Source organism: Ostrinia nubilalis, chromosome 14, assembly GCF_963855985.1.
Source record: "Ostrinia nubilalis chromosome 14, ilOstNubi1.1, whole genome shotgun sequence".
Lineage (NCBI taxonomy): Eukaryota > Metazoa > Arthropoda > Insecta > Lepidoptera > Crambidae > Ostrinia > Ostrinia nubilalis.
This window is the reverse complement of record NC_087101.1, coordinates 5,516,392-5,522,684: the sequence shown is the minus strand read 5'-3', so window position 1 is coordinate 5,522,684 and position 6,293 is coordinate 5,516,392. Positions and strand designations below refer to the sequence as shown.

General features: G+C 35.5%; 1 long non-coding RNA gene across 1 annotated transcript; it reads left to right on the top strand.

The window, feature by feature from the left end:
• The first annotated feature begins 2,303 nt into the window (after window positions 1–2,303).
• Window positions 2,304–4,113, top strand: LOC135077822 (uncharacterized). Its single transcript, XR_010258516.1, has 3 exons — window positions 2,304–3,589; window positions 3,715–3,813; window positions 4,027–4,113. It is a non-coding gene; the product is annotated as an uncharacterized LOC135077822 (long non-coding RNA).
• The last annotated feature ends 2,180 nt before the right edge of the window (window positions 4,114–6,293 follow it).

Sequence of the window (6,293 nt, the reverse complement as noted above, 5' to 3'; positions counted from 1 at the left end):
TAAAGAGGCCACAACCTCTTAAGTCAACAGAGGGTTCCTTCGGGTAGCGACAGCCCTTTCAAGCACCCTTCGGAGGGCAAACTTATACTTAAGTTATTCTTTTCGATTTTCCGTGCATTCATCATTTTAGGCGAACAGGCGAACGTTTACTTAGGCCAGTGGTTTTTTGAAGACACATTTTTCTTAAGAATGGATTTAACCTATTTTTTCCAACACGTGTCACAAACATAAACGTTTTTGTTAGTATATTTATTTAAATGTAGTCATGATATTGTCTGGAACAGAAGATATTCTATTAGAGAACGACTATATACGTAAGTTGCTGCCTCTCATGGAAAAATAAATAACAAAACAAATTCAATTTCATATTAGGTATGATTTGTTTTAGACATTTTGTCATAACTTATTAAATGTTCAGTACTTATACGTTTATAACTTAATGTAATAAACGATTATTTTTAATGAGAGTAATATCTTTCGTAAAATAGAACGATTTAAATAACAAGTTAAGCAATGACCTTTTACCTACTCATCATCATTATAGCCTGACCAGGAACATAAAAACCCTGGCATAGAGGCGCCTCAATTGCATTTGATAGTGCAACACTGAGTACAGTCGTACCTGTGTTAAATTAATAGGCTAACTTTATGTATCAGGATTCAGGATTACGGGCTAATTTGATATTTTCATAAATTAACGAAAAAATATTATTATAGGTAACCTGATTTAAATAAATTAAATGAAACCATCAATCGAGCTAGTAGATTTATTTTATTATTCATCAATAATCAAATTCAGAACTTGAATATTCAACTGCAATGTCTGCTCATGAACGCTTCAAACTCGGTACTTCTTTCCCAATCCCATAAAATTCAACACTTAGAAAGTGACAAAATTTTTAAAATAGGTAGTTGAAACAAACCACAGCTAATTTTCATAGTGGACTGTACTATACAATAAACATGACAGTCAATTTGACAACCTTTGTCGGAAACATTATTCAATGAAAATATTGTCCGAACCCTTAGTATTTCTCTTCGACAAATACTTTATCACATTGTGAACCACTTTTCTTTCACGACTATAAAAATATTTTAGCAATTTAATACATAAAACCAATTGCGCACATTTAAAATAAAGTTTGTTTACACTTTGACAGCAATAGACTGACATGCAAGATGACATGTCAATGAAGTTTTCAGTTACTGTTGCCATTAAAAGAAATTAGTACCATTAGTTTTCCGCAACATGGCGAGGGTTTTTATGTTCCTGGTCAGGCTATATATTATTATCAACTACTGTCAGTCCATTTTTGGACACAAGAATACAATATTAGTAGGTATGTATTGGGCATTCTAATTCACTTTTTTCTTCACCATTCGCTCTCTTCGATCGCTCATTCGAAAAAAGTGAATTAGTCATGCCCAATACATACCAAACGATTTATTGTAATAATCAGAAAACTCACCAGTAATCAGCTATGCTTCAGTATCCACAACACAACACAAAATATTCACAAAACTGCACTTCACTGTTTAGATCACGCTCGATGGGAACCGCTTAGCCTGTTTATTGCTGAAGGTTTATTCTAGCGCGATTCGTCGTACTTTTATTTCATACTTCGTTCGGACAAGCACATGTCGTTCTTCTCACTTTTGCCAGAAAATGTCGGCACCCTGAACCGGAACCTTTCGCTATGGAGTGGCTCGTTCAGGCCCGATTGGTCGTATCAACATAATCTGAACTTAGTTTCAAATACTAAACACATTGTGCTATGCGTCCTACTTGTTTCGAAATAATTAGTACCTAGAAAAGAAACCTCGCAAGACAGTGCGAAACCCATGGCGATCACTATAACACTGGTGCAACACAAATGAACGATAGAATTGATTCATTTTTGATTTGTCAGCACTTGGTTCCCTGGTATTAGCGTCAGCCCGACGGATACTGCAACATGATATTATAGGTAGCTGTTGCTTGTATGAAATAATGCTACTAATATTATAAATGCGAATGTTTGTGTGGATGTGTGGATGGTTTTACTCTTCCACACAAAAACTTCTAAACGGATTTTGAGGAAACTTTACAGTAGGTATTATTGTTTATAGGTACATCAGAATAACATTATAAGCTATAATTTATAAAGATCTGTGACAAGTTAAATTTCACATGGGTGAAGCCGTGGGAAAATGCTATAATGAATAATTATGAAATGTTACTTTAGAAAAGGTTCTGTAGAATATTACCCAAATAAAATAAGGCATTTTGATAAACGCTGTTGTTAGATATTCCACAGGCACATGTTGTTTTCCTCTTTAGAACTAAACGAATTTCATATTATGACAATTTAATTTTTATTTAAAATAATTTGATTTCATTAGTTTTATAACCCTCTGGTGTGTGAGCACTGGTTGTAGGTGATATTAAAACATTAAAAGTATTTATGTTGAGTTATATTCTTTATGTAGTCATTAAAATGTAAACAACAAAATCTAAACAAACTTATTACAAGATATCAATTGTAAATGGAATTATAATGACTGACGGGCGGGATACTGTTTGAATTTTATGTGTTCAACAAGGAACCCTAATACTCTAATTATGAAATAATGTCAATTCACGTATATGTTTAACTAACAACACAGTTTTGAACTTAAAGTACAGTCACCTGCAACGACATGTGTAAAATTTTTACGTTTACATTAAAAACATAACCTGACCTAATACTAACGCAAATGTTCTTCAAAAGTTTAAGAAAGCAAGTTATAAAGCAACTAAAACAGAAACCGTAATCTCCACGTTACTACAGTTTGCAATCAAAAATAGGTTAACGATCAAAAGTTAGGTGTTAATATTAGCTTAAGTGTTATTTGTTTGCAAGATTGTCAAATACAATTGACATTCAAAGACGAGATACCTACCTACATTTTTTATGTATTAAGTAACTCTTAAATGTTGTTATTAATAAAATATTAACGCTAACTGTACCTAAACTAACCTTTGATCACACATGCTTACCTTTGCTGTAAATTGAAACTTTTGTTTTTCGTTAAAATATTGGTAAAATTTTATATTTGCTGATCATAAGGAACATTTTTAGACAGTGCTTGTAAACCTTTTTCGCAATGTTAATTTTCACAGTTTTGCATTGAAGTTTATCTAAAAGTTTTTAACTTTTACGACAAAAATGTTTACGATTTCTTTGTCTGAATTTGCAAAATTTTGGTATAAATCGAGACCCCGAGTTCATTAAAAAGAATTAAATCAGTGTTATTATACCGTGTTCATCAAGAACCTGCAAAAGTATTGTGATTGTGCTTCAACGAGAGGATTCCCTGCAAAAATCATGTTCGTAAGTTTTTTACTGATTCACTTTGATTGTGTTTATTGTGTGAGTGCTAATTTAGTGTGTTATGTTTATTAAATCATCTTTAGGTCGGACATTGAGTATTACAACAAGGTTGAAGCCAAGCCTCGAGCTGCCCGCAAGCGGGAGGACTTGGAGGACGACGAGCGCCCCATTCAGCGACCTCGGAAGGCGAGCAAGGCGGTGTTTTACGATTCTGAGGACGAGCATGCTAGCAAACGGTGAGTTTAAGTAATTTTAGGCTTGACTGTCGTATAACTTGAGTTCGCGTATTATCACCAATGATTACTGTATGTTTATTTAAAATTACTTTGTGATTAAACAGATATTTTTGTTATAATTTCAGTACAAAGACACTAAAGAAGCCCCCACCGTCTAAGCGCAAGTCTGCTGCAGGCCTTGAAAAAGATCTCTTCGATTCGGAAGACGAACAAGTTCATAAGCGGTAAGTTATTATGCAATACTTAACAGAGTTACACATATTGGTTCTGGTAGTTAAGTTTATTAGAAATCTCTTATGGATGATAATTTTGCTCCCATCTTTAAATTCATCTTCTTTTGTTTGATAGTAAAGATATTATAAACGTCATATTAATTAATTTATAAGATGTTAGTTGTACCTACCTATCATTTATTTATCGATGATTGATCTTTTCAGAGTCGGCAAAGAGACGAAGAGACCTGCAGCGTTGAAGCGCAAACGAGCTCGGGCTGACGGTTGGGAGCTGGAGCTGGACGACGAGGAAGACGTCGAAGCCAGCAGAGCGCGCGCCGCGCCCGGCCGCCTGCAGTCCGTGCTCACGCGCCGCGTGGCGGACGGCAACCTGCGCAGCACCGCCAACCTGCCCGGCGACCTGTTCGTGGAGCTGCGGCTCTACAACGCCAAGGACATCCGCTCGGTGGCGCCCAAGGATCGCTGGGAGAAATCGGTCTTGGCGCTCAAGTACCAGACGGATTCTGACGCTGAGGAAGTGAATCTCTTGCGCCAGTTTATTAAGAGAGCGCGCGCAGAATTCGTTGAGGAAGGTACATTTTTCCCCAATAGGAAGTAGGTAGATTTAGGTACGAGTAGTTTTAGTTTTTATTATAATTTGTATCTTAGTTGTAAGTTATTGAAATAATAAATACTTGATTATACTTTATAACGTACTGAGTGCTCAATCTATTTGATTTTATTTATAACAACCCTTTCCTTAAGTAACTTTTGTATTTGTAACATAAAATTAAATATTAAAAATGTCGAACAGATCTATATACTGTTCGGTTTGTGATATTTCCGTCAAAAGTAAAGCTTTCTCAGCTCATCTTAGAAGTACGATTCATAAAAATAACTCAGCCGTTGAAGTATGTGATGGTATAGAAAAAGTAGCCAGTGCTTTCCGTAGTCGAATCGCATCGTACCGATTGCGCTACGGCGCGGACGAGCCCGAGCGCGCCGCGCAGCCGCCGGCCGAGTTCCTGCGCGGGCTGCGCGCGCGCGTCCTGCAGCTGCTCCGCGCGCGCCAGTTAACTTTCGACACCATTAAGGTGAACTTTGAATTGTTTGCTGAATTCCACTTGAGAACCAATGATTCGGACAAGACTGAAATAAAGTCTTTCGCTACGGAAAACATTATCATTCACAGGAATTTTAATTTTCAAGACATTTTTTCTGAAATAGTTGACATCATTTCAACTAAAATTGACGAATTTGAAGAACGGGACAGCGGCTGGTTATTTTTACGTAATTGTCACTTGGAAGTTAATATCAATAAGTATAATCCTCTTCGAGCATCTAAATTTATTGACTTGCCAAAAGCTATAAAGCTTAAACGTGCGTGCATTAACATTCAAAATAGAGACGAGTTTTGTTTCTTGTGGAGCGTCATAGCTGCGTTGTTCCCAGCTAAAAACAATGCGCATCGAACTTCTTCTTATCCTCATTTTAAAAACGTAGTGAATGTAAATAATATGTCGTTTCCCGTGAGGTTTTCCGATATAAAAACGTTTGAAAAAAATAATCCTAGTATAAGCGTTAATGTTTATGGGCTCAAAAATAAAACAAATATTGTTGGTCCGTTATATCGAACCCAGAATAAAAAAAGAAACCATATAAACTTATTGTACATAGAAAGAGGAAATTGTTCTCATTATTGTTTAATAAAAAATCTTACTCGTTTAATGAGATCGCAAATAACTAAGCATCACGGCAAAATATATTTTTGTGACGATTGTATGATATTTTTTGAGAATGAACATAAATTAAATTCTCATGTGTGTGGTGGTGTCACCACTATTTTGCCGAAGCGTGGTACACTTATTGAATTTAAGAATTTTGAAAAAATGCAGGATATGCCGTTTGTAATATACGCGGATTTCGAATCCCTTTTGCAAACCAGTCCGGATGGTCCGAGTTCAAATTGTACCGAAACGTTTCAAAAACACATACCAGCTGCTTTTGCTTATTACGTTGTCTGCTCTTATAATAGTTTATTAAACCGTTACGTATCTTACCGCGGTGAAGATTGTGTTGAAGTTTTTATAAAAAATATTAAGAGAGATGTATCAAGAATATTACAACTTTACAAAAATCCAATCCCCATGAAAAAATTAACAAATTACGAAGTGGAAATGTTTCAAAAAACAAAATATTGTTATTTGTGCAATCAATTATTATTTGACGATAGAGTTAGAGACCACTGTCACCTGACAGGCAAGTATCGCGGTGCGGCACATTCTTACTGTAATCTTAATTTTCGTTTACCGCAATTCGTACCTGTATTTTTTCATAACTTGTCGGGCTACGATAGCCATTTATTTATTTGTCAATTGGGACAAACATCAGGACCCATCAAGGTTATAGCTAAAAATAAAGAAAATTACATATCATTTACTAAATTTTTTACGACAGATGACAATAAACATATGGCGGTTCGTTTTGTAGAC